At 47.6% G+C, this 19,855-nt stretch overlaps 1 long non-coding RNA gene across 1 annotated transcript in view; it reads right to left on the minus strand.

Moving 5' to 3' along the window:
- Window positions 1-1,297: 1,297 nt before the first annotated feature.
- Window positions 1,298-19,855, minus strand: part of LOC146863401 (uncharacterized) — a 51,295-nt gene continuing 32,737 nt past the window's right edge. The window contains exon 2 of the long non-coding RNA XR_014978252.1: window positions 1,298-2,875. This is a non-coding gene — a long non-coding RNA (uncharacterized LOC146863401). The remainder of the gene's footprint in view (window positions 2,876-19,855) is intronic.

Raw genomic sequence — 19,855 nt, forward strand, 5'->3', positions numbered from 1 at the left:
TACTTTGTTTCCCCATTTGCCCTGAGCTAAAGTCCAGGAGCCAAGTGGTCTGCTAGTCAGCAGCCACCAACCGGAGGCCCCTTGTCCCCCATTGGATAACATTGAGCCTCTGCACTCTAGAATGCATCTTTGACCCTGGGGAACCCCTGAGTCTAACCCCAGAACCTCAATTCCCACTACAAAATGCTTACCTCAAAAACGATAACACTATTTTCCTCCATATGATAACACTGAATGTTTTTCTGTGAAAAGTTTCTGTGTGGAGTTTGAGAAACTAAAGTAATTCTTTAAAATAGCATAATCTAACAAAAACGATTTTATTTACCTCTTTTCAGGAAATGTCCAAGAGCAGTATCTAGGTATACTACTCTGTGTAAGTCTAGTAATCTCAAAAGTTACTTACCTGCTATTTTACTAAAAAGCCTATTCAAGTCTATGTACTGCATTTACTAAATATTGCATTTCTATGCATCCATACTGTAAATCAAACCAAAGTGCATATACAATTATCATTCAAACTATGTTTCAACTGCATTACTACTCTAAAGTATTTATTGCTTACCAGTGCCAGGCGTGCTTGGTTCTAGAAAATAAAATAACTAAAAGAATATTTTTATACAAAAACAACTGGTCTAAAGTTCAGTCTTTGAGTGTGTGAATTCATTTGCCGACTGAGTGTGTACAATAAATGCTTAACACTGTCCTCTGATACTGCCTTACTGCTCGACCACACTACCACAAATAAAGAGTAAGGTTCTATCTAACTTTATCTCTGCCTACCTTTGGGGTTCCACTGGAATCTGTGCACACTATACCTCACTTTGGTATAGTATATACAGAGCCAGCTTCCAACAATGGGCCATCAGGATGAAAATATCACACCCTAGTTCCCTTTGTGTGTGACTGTCTAGAGGGAATGCACAAAGCCCAGCTGTCACCTAACCCAGATGTGTATCCAGAGACAGGCAGAGACACAGAATAGTTAAAGTAAGAAAATGCCAACTTTCTATATGTAAAAATGTTGCAAGGGTGACGCAAGTGCGCACCCATCTGTCGCACTGCGAAAACAGGAGTATATCCTTATAATTCCTCATTTACTTGTTTTGAAAAGGTAATCATTTTGTTCCAGGTTAACCAGTCAGTAATCCTCAATACTTATCCATGATTGATCAATACTTTTAACATGCCAGCAAGGACAGCGTGATTCCAACATGATTCATTTTTCATTTTCACATATCTACTGCATGCCCTCCGGACCTTCGACAGCGACACGTTTAAAAGAATCATTGAAAGCAAGTTGGCTCAAAAGATATTTATTGCTTTTCACCCAATGCATTTCGGGCCACAGGGGCCCTTCGTCAGGGGTCACTGAAATGGATAACAAAAAAGATCTCAGCCATATATACAAGGCGAACTTTCTGCATTAAACTAAAATACAGTGAATATGAAAGCAAACCCAAACGGAAAACCTTATTATAATTAACCCCCGAAACTATTCAAGCTCACCTCCTCCCTCCAACACTCAATCACCACTGAAACAAACATAAACCCAACACGTGAACATTCCTGGATGAACCCCCTCACTCCTCCAACACTAAATCACCACTAAAACAAAAATAAAAATAAACCCGGCGCGTGAACATTCCTAGATGAACCCCCTCACCCACAACCCATACCTAGCCTCCGTGTCATCCCTCAATTAAACATCGCTGTTAAACCCACCCTGTTAGCTGATACCTTCCCTTCAATCCAAATATAAACGAGTAAATCACCTTGAAAGCGACAAGCGGCAATAACATCGTAACGTGCAGCAGCATTTGACAATGTCAGCATTCAATTCGATTCAAGCCCTGCCACCGCAGTTTTAACCTCGAGCACAATGGGAAACAGGTGTGTTTCTAACCCATGACTTCTACTGATGGAGATTCAAATATTTAAAGAAACAGCACCCAGAATGTGGTCGTGAAAATGAAAACAGAAAAAATCCCCTTTCAATACAAGCGTTTCTCATGCTACCTTAGCTCTATTCTAATGAAACCTACTCAAATAAATCATGATTTCAAACCCTCCCTAATACAACCCACAAAAAAATCAAACCCAGTGCTTCTAGTGTCCCCAAAGATAATACGAAATGAATAAATGAATGAATGAACAAATGCAGCAAAAGAACAGGAAAACCTCAAATGTTTGCAGAATTGTGACGCCCCATACAACTGAATCTGTTGTCTCAGTCCAATTATTGCATTATCCATACACGAGCGTCACTTGGATTGTTCATGTCTTCATGCTGCCTTCAAAGTGACATGTGTATCTTCAATCAATCTTTATTTAGAAATCTTCAAACTTATAACCACGGGGTGCAAACTCTCGTAGGGGCAGTTAATTTGAGTTACAAGATATGAAATAAAGAGCATGCACTCCTTCCCTTTAGAAATACTTTATCGAACTTGGTGGAAAAATTTCTTGTGGTGATTGCGTGCGAGCAGACTGCGATCTGTCCCAACCATCGCAGATTTAATGAAAACATGTTGCAAGGGTGACGCAAGTGCGCACCCATCTGTCGCACTGCGAAAACAGGAGTATATCCTTATAATTCCTCATTTACTTGTTTTGAAAAGGTAATCATTTTGTTCCAGGTAAACCAGTCAGTAATCCTCAATACTTATCCATGATTGATCAATACTTTTAACATGCCAGCAAGGACAGCGTGATTCCAACATGATTCATTTTTCATTTTCACATATCTACTGCATGCCCTCCGGACCTTCGACAGCGACACGTTTAAAAGAATCATTGAAAGCAAGTTGGCTCAAAAGATATTTATTGCTTTTCACCCAATGCATTTCGGGCCACAGGGGCCCTTCGTCAGGGGTCACTGAAATGGATAACAAAAAAGATCTCAGCCATATATACAAGGCGAACTTTCTGCATTAAACTAAAATACAGTGAATATGAAAGCAAACCCAAACGGAAAACCTTATTATAATTAACCCCCGAAACTATTCAAGCTCACCTCCTCCCTCCAACACTCAATCACCACTGAAACAAACATAAACCCAACACGTGAACATTCCTGGATGAACCCCCTCACTCCTCCAACACTAAATCACCACTAAAACAAAAATATGTAGCATTTTCAGACTTACAGGTTAAAATCGACCTCATCAGAAGTTGTGATTTAAAATTGTGAGTCCAGAGACACCAAATTACAGTTTAAAGATGTTTTAAAACATTCAAAACTCTAAAGTACAAGTCCTCCCTGAGCCTTGGTCATAGGACTGCCTAAGGCTACCATAGGGGTGACATATATAATAAAAGGGAACTTTTGGCAGTTTAAAAACTGCACACACATGCTCTGCAGTGGCAAGCCTGAGCCATGTTTAAAGGGCTACTGAAGGTGGCACAATCAGTGCTGCAGGCCCTCTAGTTGCATTTAATTTACAGACCCTGGGCACATATATTGCACTTTACTAGGGTCATATAAGTAAATTAAATATGCCAATTGTGGATAATGTTTCCACGTTTTGAGTACAGAGCATATGCACTTTAGCACTGGTTAGCAGTGGTAAAGTGCCCAGAATCCTAAAGCCAGCAAAACAAAATGAAGTCTGCAAAACAGGAGGTTAGAAGTTGAAAAGTCAGTTGACACCACTCCAAGGATGCTAGGCCAAACAATTTTGATTGCATGAAAAGGAAACAGGACACAAGTGGGGCAATGGGTCTCCAATGACTTTTGAAATCGTCTCAAAACAAAAGTAAGAGGACTAGATATAAGGAGAAAAATATTTAGATGCCATAAAACCAAATTATTTACATCATGATAAACAGGTGACCTTGTAATACCTGGTAGTTGAAAGGTACTAATTGGGGCCTTGGTAATTTTTTGGGAAAACACTATTGTGAGACCACTGTAGTCAGATGGCAGGATTTACCATCCAGGCACAGTATTAAAGCTTTGAATTGGTAAACTACCAACCAAGCCAACCTGAAATGAGTAAAAGCAACCCCTGACACAGTGTTTCGCTCTACTTAGAGCTCTTCAGAGAGGTATAGCTTTGTCCAGACACAAGGGAGCACCCAGTATAAGTCAAATTAATACCCTTTCAGGCATAGAGTGAAGCATAAATTATGCATAAAAGAAGCAGAGAACTCTGGGTAGTTCTCACGTTTAGGTGGAAAGCAGCTCCTGTATAGAGCACTCTCAACACCAGCAACACTCTAGAGCTCAACTCAAATATCTGCTTTTCTATCAAAGTCTAATACTGTGCCTGGAGTGGGAAATGGCTTTTTTCATTTTACAATTCGGCGTGGACAGCACTGTGCTAGTCCTATGTTTAAAGACTTTGCTGCAGAAATGGCAAAATATTTTGTCCCTTTCCATCTCGGCATGGAGGGCACTGTGCTAATCCTATGCTTAAAGACTTTGATAGTTGAACAGTCTGCCGGTGGAGAACACATGTGCTGGGTATGCAAATGTGCCCTCAAAATTGCACAGTCACAGGTACCCTGACATAAAAGCTGTGCCAAGGTCAGGTCATCATCACCAACGTTGCGTTGGTGTGGGCCATGCAACACAGAGTACCCTATGTATATGATCATGTGCACCTTGATTGTTCAACAATACACGGTGCACCATTCCTGAATCTCCGGTCTGCAATAGGTCTACATCTGGCATGCCAGAGTTTGCCAACAGCTGCGTGTTATTGATGCTGCATCACTGTCCACTGCTAGTGCACACAGGCCTGTGGAAGACGCAGGCCTAGCTGTCAAAGACATTTTGCATAAACACTGCAGTACCTGTGTCTGGCACATAGGGGGCCCATTAGCATGGCGGGCGGATCGCCACCGCCCAACCGATGGTGGCAATCCGTCCACCAAATCACCCCGCCGGACGGCCTGTTACCCCCAGCCACATTAGCATGGTGGGGGGTACTGCGGCGGACGGAAAGACCGCCTGCCGCTTTTCCGCCAGTAGGCAATCGTCACAATTGCCTACCGGGCGGAAAAGGCCCACAATATGGTGGCACCGCCATCCATATTAGGATGTTGGCGATGTCATGCCTTTCCATGGTGGAGACTCCGCCATGGAAAGGCATGCGGGAATCGTTTTGGGGGCCCGTTGTGGGCCCCTGGGGTTTGGAGGGGGTGGGGGCTGCACCCCCTACATTGGCATGAACAAGGTGGCAGGCACCGCGCGGTACCTGTCACGTTCTGCATGCCAATGCACAACATGCATTTACAACATTGTGGCGGGTGCTTCTCACAGCACCGCCCGCCACAATGTTGTATATGCGGGATGTGACCGCCACGGTGGCGGTCGCATCCTAATTGGCGGTGCGGGACTGCTGTACCACTGGTGGCCGGTCCTAGCACCGCTAGGGTGGCGGACCTCTAACTGTGCAGTATGAGATGTAAGAATGCATCTCATATATGTAGCAGAAATCACTAATAAAATGCCAAATATACACAATTTGCTCACATCATCAGATAATGTAGCTCACCATTGTGTCCCACAAAAACCTTGATTCATGCACATGACTGACTTTGCAGCTGTGCATAGAAATTGTGCACATCTGCTAATCCAGGCTGAATAATTCCAAGTATGAATCTGTGGTCAAGCATACACATTGTTTTAAAGCATCCAAAATATGTTTTACAAGTACTGTATGCCTGATGTTCATTTACAAGTGTGTCGCAAGCTTGTCAAACAGCAGCAGACATCACAGGAATGAGTAAATTGACAGTCACTTATGTTGTTACACATACCAACTATGTCAAACACAATGACGACCACTGATACATGCATGTTAAATCACATAAATCAATGTGGATAGTCTGCAATGTGTGATCCAAGTGCATGTAGATAGCTATGTATAACTGTAATCTAGACATCGGGGGGTTTGTATCTCGTCCACAGCCGGAGTGAGGAAGTCGCTATTGAAGGAGGTGGATGAGGCGGAGGCACTGCTGCGGACGGCGGAAAGGGCACATCAGTCGGGAAGCGGCGAGTTGGCTGCGGTTGCTGAGGCACGTGAGGGTGTGGCGGCGCAGGTGGAGAGGCTCCGCTGCTTTGACCATAAAAGCTACTTAATGCGCGCGCACGCGGAGCGTGATAAGGTGGGATCCCTTTTGGCTTGGTTGGCGAACCCGGCGGCCCGGGGGGAACCGATACTTGCCCTGGCTGACGAGGGGGGTACCCCGGTTTATTCCCAGAAGGGGATAAATCAGCAGTTCGCCGGATACTACGCTGGGCTATACGATAGCACCATGGAGGGGGAGCCTGAGGGCCTAGCGGACTTCTTGCTGGAGGCCCGCCTACCTCGCCTGGACCCGGAGGTTGGGAAAGAACTTGGCGGGGCCATATCGCTTGGCGAAATTCGGGCGGCGATTAGACACATGGCACGTCGAAAAACCCCGGGGGCAGACGGGTTGCCTGTCGAGTTCTATGCGACGTTTCCGGATCTCTTGGCCCCGCAGCTGCAGGCCCTCTACAGCGAAGCCTGGCGACGTGGGTGCTTGCCCGCCTCTGCTCGGGAGACGATTGTGATACCCTTATTAAAGCCTGGAGGGAAGGCCGATGCGCGCACGGCGTATCGGCCGCTCTCCATGTTGACGGTGGATTATAAGATATTGAGTAGGATACTGGCGTCGCGCCTCTTGGGCCATATGGCCGCCTTAGTCCACCCGGATCAGGCGGGCTTTATTCCTCGACGCAGCACCGCCACTTCCGTGAGAAGGTTACTGCGAGTGATGGAGCTGGACCGGGAGGTCTTCCCGGAGGCCTGCACGCTGTCGGTCGACATAGAAAAGGCCTTCGATAGTGTGGAATGGCCGTATTTGTATCGGGTGTTGCGGGAGTTCGGCTTGGGGGAGGACTTTGTGCGCTGGACCGCGTTGCTTTATAGCGAGGCCACGGCCCGGGTGAAGACCGGGGTCACTATATCGGCCTCCTACCAGGTCCGGAGGGGGACGAGACAGGGGTGTTCCCTCTCCCCCCTATTGTTCGCGCTGGCCATTGAACCATTGGCGGCTCATGCCCGACGGGGGGGGGGGCGTATGTAGGGGTCACCTTGCGGGAGGACACGCATTATATCTCCCTCTACGCGGACGATCTACTGATGTTCTTGGAGGACGCGGCGGGTGCACTGGAGGGAGCGGTTGCCCTTTTGGAGGTGTTTGGTCGGCTGTCTGGGCTTAAGGTCAACTGGCGTAAAACGTGTTTGTTCCCGCTGTCGCGAGGGGGACAGCCCCCGCAGGCGCTGGGCCCTATCCGCTGGGAAGGCAGCTGCCTCCGTTATCTGGGGGTTAACATCTACCATGCCCAGGCTGATTTGCTGGAAGGGAATGTGGGTAGAGCGCTTCGAGGCCTAAGGAGCAGTATGGGATTTTGGAAAACGCTACCGCTCTCGTGTGCTGGGAGGGTGGCGCTGCTGAAAATGGTGGCGCTGCCGCGGCTTCTTTACTATTTTCGCACCCTTCCAATATGGATCCCAGCTTCGTTTTTTACGAGGCTGCGGGTACTCACCACGAGCTTCATTTGGGGTTCGGGAAGACGCCGAGTGGCGCTGACCACCCTGCGGCGGCCGCGGGCGGAGGGGGGCTTGGCGGCTCCGGATTTCGAATGGTACTATCTGGCGGCCCAGCTCCAGTGGCTCACGCAGGCGGTGGCCAGGGAGTACAGGGGCCCGGAAGGCCCTCAGGGCAGACTAATCCCGCGCCACGTGCTGGCCTTTATAGTCCTTCACCAGAGGCTGGACCTAGCCCAACTCACCATGGAGGAACGTACCCTCCGGTTATGCTGGAACAGATGCCAGAGAAAGGCCGCCATAGTTCACCCCTATGCCCCGGAGATCCCCCTGGGGATGTGTACGGCGTTCCCACATGGAGGTGATTGGTCGGGATTAGCGGTCTGGGAGGAGCTGGGGGTACAGATGGTGGGGGACTTATTTCGAGAGGGAGTACTGCTGCCTTTTCAAGACTTGCAGGACTCTTATGGGCTTCCGCGGGGAGACTTCCTGCTTCATGCGGCCTTGGTGGCGAGCCTCCAGAGGCATTGGAACGTGGGGTTGTCGGAGCCCCCGACTGCCGCGGGTTGCCAATACGTGGTGATGGCGGCGGGGACGGCTAAGGCCATCACATGCCTTTATCGCCGGCTGTCGACGGAGAGCCTCCTCCCCTTGGGCACCTTGAGGGAAAAATGGGAGGCGGACCTGGGGAAAGAGATCCCGGAGTCTACATGGTCCACGCTGGTGCGGAGGGCATGGAAGGGGACGAGGAATGCCAGGTTCCAGTTAGTCCAGTTTTTTACACTACACAGAGCGTACCTGACACCGGCCAAGATCCTACAATATTTCGGGGGAGCGCACTCTCAGTGCCCGCGGTGCGGGGTGGACAGTGCGGACTTTCGACACATGTTTTGGGCCTGTCGGCAATTGGGCGACTATTGGGAAGCGGTGGTAGATTGCTTGAACCAGGTCACGGATCGCTCCATTGATCCGGAGATGGGGACCTGCTTGCTGCTGTGGTTCCCCCACACTCGCCGCACGAAGGTCACGAGCAAATTTTATGATCTAGGGCTGATACTGGCCAAGAGGGAATTGACTCTGCACTGGAAATCCCGGGGGGGACCCAGCTTCCTGCGTTGGAGGGCAGCCCTGGCGCGTTGGGCGGGGGCTGAGGGCACGCTCAGGGTGCAACTGGCTCTCCGGAGAGAGGACGAGAAGGCGCTAGCGACAGCCCGGGCATGGGAGGCGTTGGTGGTAGAACTCCAGGGGTTGATGTCTGAGTTGGGGGAGGGAGGGAATGGGTCTGATGGGGAGGTGGTAGTGGGGAGTGGGGAGTAGTTGAGGTGGGATGGCGGGCCCTGACCACCTATACTTTGGACTGGGCTAGTGGGAAGGTCCTGTTGATTTAGGAGAGGTGAGGCCCCTGTATTGCCTTGACCAGGGGGAGGGAATGCATCGAGAGTGGGAAAGGGGTAGTAGATGGGGGCACACTGACAGAGGGTGGGGGGGGAAGGGATCGGGTGGGACGGTGGAGTGGAAATGCTGGTAAATGTGGGTATTTCCTGAAGGGGAGGGGGGTGAGAATTGATTGCTGTATTGATGTGTTGGAAAAATAATAAAAAAATGTTTCAACAAAAAAAAACTGTAATCTAGACATTTCAGCTTGAGTTAAGTCACATACCCAACACAGATCACATCACACAAACAAATGGTGTCAGCAGTCATGCAATTCAATTAAATCCTGTTCATCTGATGAACAACTCGCACTAAGCATTCAAATATTTTCCGCTTCAACGCAAAAGCAATAATCTTTTCATAACCGCCATAGAAAATAATCACAAAATACATGTAACAACACTGAATATTACCGCTAAAGCCAATTTGTGGGCATAATCTTACCGCATAGTCAAATAACAGACCTCAAACACACAGGAAGTGATGTCAGCATGCATCCTGTGTACTGGAGGAGTACTGTACACTTTCACTTTCTCTTTTGAGCACACTGTTAGTGAATGTGGAGTGTGTTGGAGGTGTTTGGAGTTGTGTGCTGGTGTTTTTGGGAGTAGAGAGTGTTCTTGTGTCCTGTGAACTGTCCCTAGTGTCTCTGTGAAGTCTTGTGTACTTGTCCTTAAGTGTTTTTGCATCTTGTACTAATTCTTGTCGATGTCTGTCCAAGGGGTAATTTAACATTATTAATAGTTTCTGGGGTATATATTTTGGCTTTACTTTATTACTAGTGCGTTTAGGTGTTTTTTGTAAGATGGTGGGTGTGGGTAGGGAGGGCAGGATGTCAGAGAGGCATTGGGGGGTTTCCTCTGGCTTGTAAAATTCTACCTTCCCTTGATGGTACAGAGTGGGGGAAGAATCTTGCAAGAATATTCCGTACGTGTACGGAAGGTGAGGTGGGAGCATGTACTCAGTCAAATGCTGAGGATCTTCGGGGTGGGCAGGACTGCCGACAATGGAAGCACCAATGGCAGGATTGCGTGGGCTGTGAGGGTGACATGTTGGACTACTTTGCAGTCATCATTGGCCTACAAGTTGGTAAGTACAACCTTGAAAATAATAATTGAACACTTTTGTAACAGTCAAAAATGAGGTCTGGAACACAATGTGAGGAGTGCTACAGGATGATGTCAGTCAGTCATGTAGAATGAAGATGCCAGCTTCTACACAATCAAACTTGTACCACTGTGCAAGTGAGACAGTGTTCATGATGAGGTATGACCATGTTCAGCAAGGGGTACACTCCTGCACACATAAAATGAAGTGCTATGTCAAGGTACACGGTGGGCTGTGCAGTGCATCCTATGAAGATAGTGTATGAGGAGATATGTGTGTGTACCCTTAATGTGAATGAGCTGCACAATCCAGGATACATGACATAACACACTGCCTCATGTACAAGCATGTCTGGCACCACTGTGCAATGGTCTAATTACATGTTGACACTTTACAATGTATGTGAAGTATCACATCACTGCAACACTGTCTCACAATCACAATTGTGGCTGATTTTGTGTAATGTATGATGGGATAAGGAAAATTGTTTTTTACAAAATAGGCCATCTCCGGAGTGTCAGTCTGCCACATACAAAAGGTGTGATCATACAACATCAGTTGTCGTAACACACCCTTGTTAGATCTGCAGCGATAATATTGCCTACAGACCATGGAGAACATGATGTTGTTAGGAGAAACGTGGCCTCCGGAATGTGTCACACTAGTAGTGTGTGCAAAATGTGCAAATCTGCTAGCAGGATTGTCTTGTGTTGCCAAACTCAGCATTGGTCATGTCTTGTGGAAACAACAGGCAAAGTAGACACAATCATGTATGCAACCAGAACTGCAACAGTACAGTTACAGGGCATTGTCATTGAGGTTGATGAATCTGACGATAAATAGGACACACATGTGGGAATTCATGTCTGATACCAACACACGTTTCTTTTCATGTCTCACAGCTGGCCGACCACTGATCACTCAGACTGAACATCAACGCCTTCAGGGACCCACACGCCACTGGTGAGTTTAGTCATTAAATATTGTCATTGTGAGATGTGATGAACGTCTGGGTAAAATTCTGTATGTAGTAGTACGCAGCCTGGGTGTGTATCACAAGTACCTTGCTTCCAGTGTGACGATGTTTTAAAAAAATGTGAAGTTTGAACAAATCAGTGGTGCAGAGACAGAATATCGATTTTTAAATATCGACATACACAAATTTCGAGTTGGAAATATTGTGATACAGGAATATTGACAGCAAGAATATCGTGGTCAAGAATATCGACTTTAAGGTAAGAAATATTGTTTTTGAAAATATCCAAGTTAGTAATATCATTTGCAAAAATGTTGTTGTTTAAAATTTCGTTGTTTAAATTAGTGTAATGTATTTTAGTATGTATTTTGAAAGTATGTGATCTATTTTTTGTATAAGTATTGCTTTTGTTTTTTAATATATGTGTTAAATTTTTAGTAGAGATTCATTTTATGTTAATGAAATTTTGTGTTTAGTTCTGTAGCGGGTTGTGGGTTTATAGGGGAATAGGGTGGGAAGTAATTTAATAATAATAAATAAATTGGATTTTATTACTTATTAGTATTTATTTAATTTAGATTTTATAGTGTCAATAGTGGGAATTAATTAATTATTAATTATTAATTGGTTATTAATTTTGATTAATTACCTAATTGGTTCTTCTGTTAATTGTGTCATTTTTTAGGTGTGGGTTGTGGATTTATAGAGGAGTAGGGTGGGAAGTAATTTAATTATAATAAATTAATTAAATTGTATTACTTAGTATTTATTTAAGTTAGATTTTATAGTGTCAATTGTGGGAATTAATTTATTATTAATTATGTATTAATTGGTTGTTAATTTTTATTAATTAATTAATTGGAAATTATGTTAATTGTGGTATTTGTTTTTAGGAGTGGGTTGTGGGTTTATAGGGGAATAGGGTGGGAAGTAAAATGATTATAAAAAAGTTTATATTTTTTATTTTAATTGAATTTATTTAATTTAGATTTTATACTAGTAATTGTGGGAAATTATTAATAATCAATTATTAATTAATTTAAGTTAGATTTTATAAGTCAACTGTGGGAATTAATTTATTGATAATTAATTACAAATTGGTTGTTAATTATTATTAATTAATTGATAATTATGTTAATTGTATCATTTTTGTAGGAGCGGGTTGTGGGATTATGGGGAAATAGGGTGGGAAGTAATTTAATGTTAATACATTTAATTATCATTTTTATATATTAATATTTATTTAATTCATAATGTATAGTGTTAGTTGTGGGAATTAATGTATTAATAATTATTTAGCATTTGTTTGTTAATTAATATTGATTAATATATTAATTGGTAAATTATTATGTTAATTGTGTCATTTTTTAGGATGGGTTGTGGGGTTTATATGGGAATAAGGTGGGAAGTAATTTATTTAAAATTAATAAAGTATTATTTGTTAAATAATGGTAATTAATTAATTATAAGTTAAATATGGCAATTGGGTAATTAATTTGAGATGTGAGTTGTGGAGTTTATAGTGGTAAAGGGTTGGAAGTAAATTATTTTCAATTAATTAATAAGTTGTTAATTGATAATTTAAAAATGCTAAATTTGTTATGGAAATTGTGTAATGATTTTTAGGTGTGTGTTGTGGTATTTATTGGGGTAGAGGGTGGAAAGTATTTTAGGTTTTATTAATTAATAACTAGCTGATCATTATTATTATTTTATTAATTGATAAATATTTATGGTAATTGTTTACTTTTATTTTGTGAGTGGATTTTGGTTTCATAGGGGTAATGTTTGGTGAGTTAATTCATTTTTAACTGTTTTAATTTGTTTTTTAATTAATAATATTTGTTTATTTGATAATTAATTATGTTAATTATGGAGGTACACATTTTTAGAAATATAGATGTGTGTTGTGAATTGTGTGGTGTTATAGGGTAGGAAATAAAAAATATAAATTTTATGTAACAATTAGGTGCTGATTCCGGTCCGGTAAAAAAATTTACCGTCCGGCTCGTATCCGTATTTTTTTACGTACGAATCGTACAAGTTCCGTACAAACGGCGAAGTACGATTCGTACGTGAAAAATACATACGAATGACCTCGGGAAAAGTCTACGAGACGTCCTCGGACAGTTTTACGTACGAGTCGTAAAACTGAAGTCCGAGCGCACAAGTCCGATCCGTACCGGCGTTCCGAATACACAAGCGTATGGAAAACGTCCCGTACGGAGCGAACTTTGCATGACCCCTACCCCGGGTATACTTGTTCCCGGGGTACGAGTCGTACGGTCCCCCCCAGCCTCCCACCCCTCCCGCGTACCCCCCACCCCCCGTAAGTACGGTGCGTACCCCCAGCCCCCCCCGTATGTACGTGCCGTACCCCCAGCCCCGTATGTACGCGCCGTACCCCCAGCCCCCCGTATGTACGCGCCGTACCTCCGACCCCAGCACCCACGTATGTACGCGCCGTACCCCAGCACCCACGTATGTACTCGCCGTACCCCCCCACCCCGGCATCCGCACATGTACGCGCCGTACCCCAGCACGCGTGTATGTAAACGCCGTATCTCCACCCCAGCACCCGCGTATGTACGCCCCGTACCCCCCACCCCAGCCCCGTACTTGGACGCACCGTACCCCAACACCGTACCCCAGCATCGCCTATGTACGAATCATACAACACCATTGCATATGTGATGACTGTACAACAACATAGCTATGGACGCACCTTACATACGCGAAAACGACTCGTACTGAACCAGGACACTGTAAAACAGCCCAAGGAGGGTCAATTCGACTCGCGTAACGCCACAAAACACGCCTACAGGACAAAAAACATCTAAAAGACTTACCTGGCACATCCAAACAGGCAAACAAAGGCCCAAACTCACAACCACCTCTTATAACACACCCACCAAAAGCTCAAACCCAGCCACACCCACAAATGGACCAATAAAAAGGGCCCACAATCACAAACCATGAGCCTTTGCAACAGACCCACTGCTGACAGACATCACACATAAACAACTGCACCCATTCACCTTAACTTACACACCTTCACACAACCTCCTTCACACAGCCCCCCTCTACACATACACACACACCTACCCATTCACACCCACACACCCACAACCATCCACACCCACACCCCACACCATGCCCACAGACAAGAATCCAAAGTTCACTAGGGAGGAGCTGGACATCCTTGTCAACGAAGTCATCAGAGTCGAGCCACAGCTCTTTGGAACATTGGTCAGACAGACCAGCATATCCCAAAAAACTAGCCTGTGGCAGAAGATCGTCGATCGGGTGAATGCTGTTGCCCCCATCAGAAGGACCAGGAATGAATGCCAAGCCAGGTGGTACGATCTGCGGAGGGCAGTCAAGAGGAAAATGAACGAGGACTACGCCCAGAGTAACATAACAGGAGGTGGGCTGCCCCGCAGACCGGTACATTACCATCCCTGGGAGGAGAAGGTGATGGCCCTGCTACCGCCGGTGGGAGTACACGGAGTTGAAGGAGTTTGAGAGCCTGGTGAGTACACAAACAACTTACGTAACATGGGGGAATGGCATCCACACCCCAACTACAACAAATGCACTCACCTACCCCCAAGTCCTCACCTGACACAACCACACTCTAAACAACGCTCATGCCACTAACATGAGTATGCCCCATTCACAAAGCAAGGCCATGCCATGTCCCAGCCTACACAAACCACAAACCCAAGACAGGATGTCCGGGATGCTGGGAGGGTGGGGATCACTAAACATATTGTACAACTCAGAAACAGACACCATTGCCCTCAGCCCATATGGCCCAGGTACATACCCATGCACCATAAGTACTGACAAGGTAGCTGACACTTGGCTCTGCTGTAGGCAGCACAAGGCCCTCCTGTGACAACTGCAAACTCGAACACAAACACAACAAGCTCAGAAATCTAGGACAGGAACTCACACTCACTGACATGGCAGCATGCGCCATGGTGGGACAGATACATCACCTGGGAGACCCATTGCCAAATCACACCACACCCACCAGCTGGCACCGTCAATCAATCAACAATCGATCAGGGTACTTGTAAGGCGCGCTACTTACCCGTGAGGGTCTCAAGGCGCTGGGGGGGGGGGTTCCACCACTGCTCGAAGAGCCGGGTCTTGAGGAGTCTCCTGAAGGCAAGTAGGTCTTGGGTCAGTCGTAGGTGGTTTGGGAGGGTCTTCCAGGTCTTTGCGGCGAGGTAGGAGAAGGATCTGCCACAGGCGGGTGTACGTTGGATGCGGGGGACAGCTGCAAAGGCGAGGCTGCCGGAGCGGAGCTGGCGGGTGGGGGTGTAGAAGCTGAGTCTGATGTGCAGGTAGGCTTGTCCGGCGGTGTGGAGTGCATTGTGTGCGTGGGTGAGGAGCTTACAGGTGATCCTCTTGTCGATGTTGAGCCAGTGGAGGTCTCTCAGGAGGGGGGTGACGTGGCTGTGGCAGGGGGCGTTGACGATCAGTTGCGCCGAGGCGTTTCCGAAGCTTTGTAGCCGCCGTTGGTGTGTGGATGGGAGTCCTGCGTAGAGTGCAGTGGCGTAGTACAGTCAGCTGCTGACGAGGGCCTGTGTCACTGTTCTACTTGTTTAGGTCGGGATCCACAAGTAGATCCGGCAGAGCCTGCGTAGGGTGTCGTAGCAGGAGGAGGAGACGCTGTTGACCTGCTTGGACATGGAGAGGGAGGATGCGAGGATCAATCCTAGGTTGCGTGCGTGTTTGGTGGGTGTCGGTGATGTCCCCAGAGCGATCGGCCACCAGGAGTCGTCCCAGGCTGAGGGTGTGGGTCCGAGGATGAGGACCTCCATCTTGTCCGAGTTCTGTTTCAGATGGCCGCTCTGCATCCAGTCGGCGATAGCCCTCAGACCCTCGTGGATGTTTGTCTTGGCGGTGTGAGGGTCCTTGGTGAGGGAGAGGATGAGCTGGGTGTCGTCGGCGTAGGAGATGTTTTTGAGGTTGTGGTGGCGGGCCACTTGTGTGAGGGGAGCCATGTGGATGTTGAACAGCGTCGGGCTGAGGGATGATCACTCACCCCTTACACAAGCACACACCCCTGGGGCAGCCAATGGAGTCACACACACTCACAATGGCCATGTGACACAACAAGATCAAGCCACAGCCAAAAAAGCATCTTAGGCCAAATGCGACATGTCAAAGACCCTGGATAACATTTCAATCAGTCCCCTGCAACATACCCATCCACAAGTGAACATTGATGTGAATGCTAGGCACATACAACTACCTGGAGGAACTGTGCCAACGAGAACATGTATGAAACATGGATGCCGCATGAAACATCATTAACATTGTCTCTCTCTCACACACAGGGCAACGTCATGGATCTCCCCCCAACACTGGGGGGAACAATCACAGGCCCAGGCTGGGTAGGAAGATGATCCCACCGGCAGCGAAGACTCTCAGCACTCTGTGGATGCCCCCAACCAACCTGGACCCTCTGGTGCCCAAGCCCCTGCAGCACCTGCGTCAGGCACATCTGTGCCAACCACCACCCCCATTCTTACCACATCCCAGGAGACACCCAGGAGCCCTGCCCGCACAGAGCAACTGAGCCAGTCTGACCTGGAGGGACAAGGTTCTCCGGCCACCCAGGAGGAGGCAGACAACCCTGCAAATGTCATCCCTCAGGGGTCCCGTGGACGCGATGTGCCCACAACCTACATACATACGCCACATCTTGGACACATACCGGCGTGACACCAGGGGCTTCAGCCAGGTAGTGGCGACCCTCAACGAGATTAAGAACCAGCAGGCCGAGCAACACTCCAGTCAACAACAACACCAAGGACGGATGGAGGCAAGACTGGCTGAGCTCCTGGCGGTGCAAAGGGACATGAGCCATTCACTCTGTCGGATCGCCGACAACATGGGCAACCCTCCCTGTGACACCAGGCACAGACCAGCACCAGCCACAGGGAGGGAGGAGGAGGAGGGCGATTCGTCCGACGGAGCGTCCCAAACATCGTCAAGGCCTGCATCTGAGGGCCCCCAGAGGAAGGTGGGTCGTCCACGGAAAAGACCGTGAGAGGCAGCGGACCATCCACATCTCCCAGGTCACCTGGCCTGGCACCTGGCCTTCATGCGCAACAGCAGCACATCATTCACTGACATTCTCTGCCACATGGACTTGCTGGTCACAGTCTGACCAATGATGACCAACACTGTGGTCTGGACTCTGTTGACTTCAAATGCCAAGGATCTCATCTCCCCCTGTGAACTTTGGATTCCATGCACACTGTATAGCACCTATTTGTCCACACTTAACTGGCCCCACACCAAGAATAAATCCTAATTTCTTCAATGAGATGTTGCATTCATTTAGCATGAGTACACATCCTACGTGTGTGGAAATGTCAAACTATGCCTGAGTGTTGAAATAACTCCAGCCATCCATACCCTGGAATCTGAGTCTGGTACAGGACACACATGGGTCACAATGTATCATACAATACAGACATGGAGCACAATACTCACCCGTGATGGCCTCAAGCTGCTGAGGGGGGCGGGGGGGCATGCAATAATGTGCATACAGACCAATTGGGAAGAGTATCATGAAGGCGTAGAGGTCATGGCTCATGTGGATGTTGCTGGGGAGGGAGTAGCAGGTATGTCTTGCCAGGTGTGAGAACTATGTCCTGCATGCTGGAGTACGGTGGATGTGAAGAATGGTGGCCAGGGCAAGGTTGGATGCACGGAGTTGGCACAACGGGATCTTGGATGACAGACGTGCAAGGTTGGTTTGGGGTCTGGCGTCTGGGGTTGTGGCCTGCCTCCTGAGTGTGGGTGAGGAGTCTGAAGGTCATCCTGCAGCAGACAGTGATCCATTGCAGCTATCTCTGGTGGACGGCGATGTGGCTGGGGCACGGGATGTTGAAGCTGAGGTGTGCACATGCAGCCTGGATGTGGACAAGTTTCCCGGGAGTTTGGATGTACTTGCTCCGTAGAGGGCGGGGCAGTAGTTGACACGGCTGGTGTCGTGGGTCTGGGGGATGGTCTGTCTTTCCTTGGAGTGGATATATCTGTGGATCATGTGCATCATGCAGAGGGTGTTGCACCCTGAGGTACAGATGCTGGTGATTAGCATGGCAAATGTGAGTGACGAATCCATGATGCACACCATCTTGTGTGCGTGGGCACTGGGTGCATGTGCAGGGCTCTTGCGGGTAGGTCAAAAGCAGTTGACCCAGCTGTAAGGGGACAATGCTCAGATGATTACCTCAGTCCTGTACAAGTCCAGCCTCAGGTGGCTGAGGTTCAGCCATTCATCAATGGATCTCATGCCTTCTTGAATGTTGGAACTGGCAATGGCAGCGTCTTTGGTGAGGGTGAGGAGCACCTGGCTGTCAATGGCATACGAGCTGATGATGAGGTGCTGTGCCCATGTGATGCCGGAGAGGGGGACCAGGACACATTGAAGATTGACACGCTGAGAGATGATACCTGGGCCATGTGCCAGATGATGCCACTATACTACATGCTGAAGGCTTGAGTCCCACTCCCATGGCCTTGCTGGTGTACGGAGCCAGTGGGGAATAGGAGGGACATGACCTGGTTGGTGTGACAGGGCCTGGAAGGTGGGGCAGCGCTGTGTAGGCAGTTGGAGTTGCACAATCATCATGCAAAGGTGTCGTGTGTGCGCCTAGGGTCTGCCTGAGAGCAGGCGGTAGATTTTCGGATGGACAATGCTTGGAGGGTGGCTGCAACATCAGACTGTAGTGTGATGTGGGTCATGCAAGGACATGAGGGTCATGCAATGTGCACGTTGCATGCGCTGACGGTCCAGCCTTTGGCACCGCGTGGCCGCAACAGTGGCACAGACAAGCTGATGACAGCCAAATGAATGGGTGGAGGGAGGAAGGGAGGAGCATCTTTGAGGTGTGTGTGTTGCCGAATCCAGAAACTTTGTTGGCCCTTGCTGCAGGGGCAGCAGCAGCAGGCGGCATATCCTGGAAACTATGCCACAAGTTGCACACAAAGACAAGGATGTCAGAAAGGACAACTGCAACAGGCGTATGTAAAGGAAGGAGTGTCGGGTCCCCATGGCACACCCAGAGACAATGGATGCACAATCACCAAAGATGACTGACACAGGATCAGGAAACTGAAGGACGAGCTGCGCACAGGATACACACCCTCAGCAGGCGCTGACGGCCCGTTGTGGTGACCAACATGCCCTAATACATACACAACCATGGACATCATGCACAATAGAGATCCTAATCCCTGAAGAACTGCATGCATGTTGCCAAACTACACATAGACTCATATGCACAATCTTTGATAACTATGCCAGAGATGTCGCATGCAAAGTGGCAAGAGACCTGCATTGACAGAGATGAGGTACCTGGGAGGGTGAGGAACACCTTTATTACTCAGGTTCACACCTAGGGAAATGCATCAATATGAACAGACTCACAGGTCATTAGGCTGAACATGTGGGACCTACACTGGACACCCCCTTCACAACACAGATGCTGTAAATCCATTGACCTGGCACACAAGTGAAGGGTGTGAGACAAAAAACCCCTGCTGCACACGGAGGGTCTGCAATTCCCCATTGATCCTCTCATGGGGATGTCCCACACTATGTCCACCAGTAGCATCCCGTATGTTTCAGAGGGAAGTTGTACACACATTGATGCCTTCATCAGAATCCACAGTCCCATTGCAGATTACTGTTACGAAGGGTGACTATCAATTCATGGGATTCATGCAACATGTCATGTGCCCCATGGTGAGTCGACATGTATGTATAGTAACACAACAT

The sequence above is a fragment of the Triturus cristatus genome, chromosome 2_2, assembly GCF_964204655.1.
Source record: "Triturus cristatus chromosome 2_2, aTriCri1.1, whole genome shotgun sequence".
Lineage (NCBI taxonomy): Eukaryota > Metazoa > Chordata > Amphibia > Caudata > Salamandridae > Triturus > Triturus cristatus.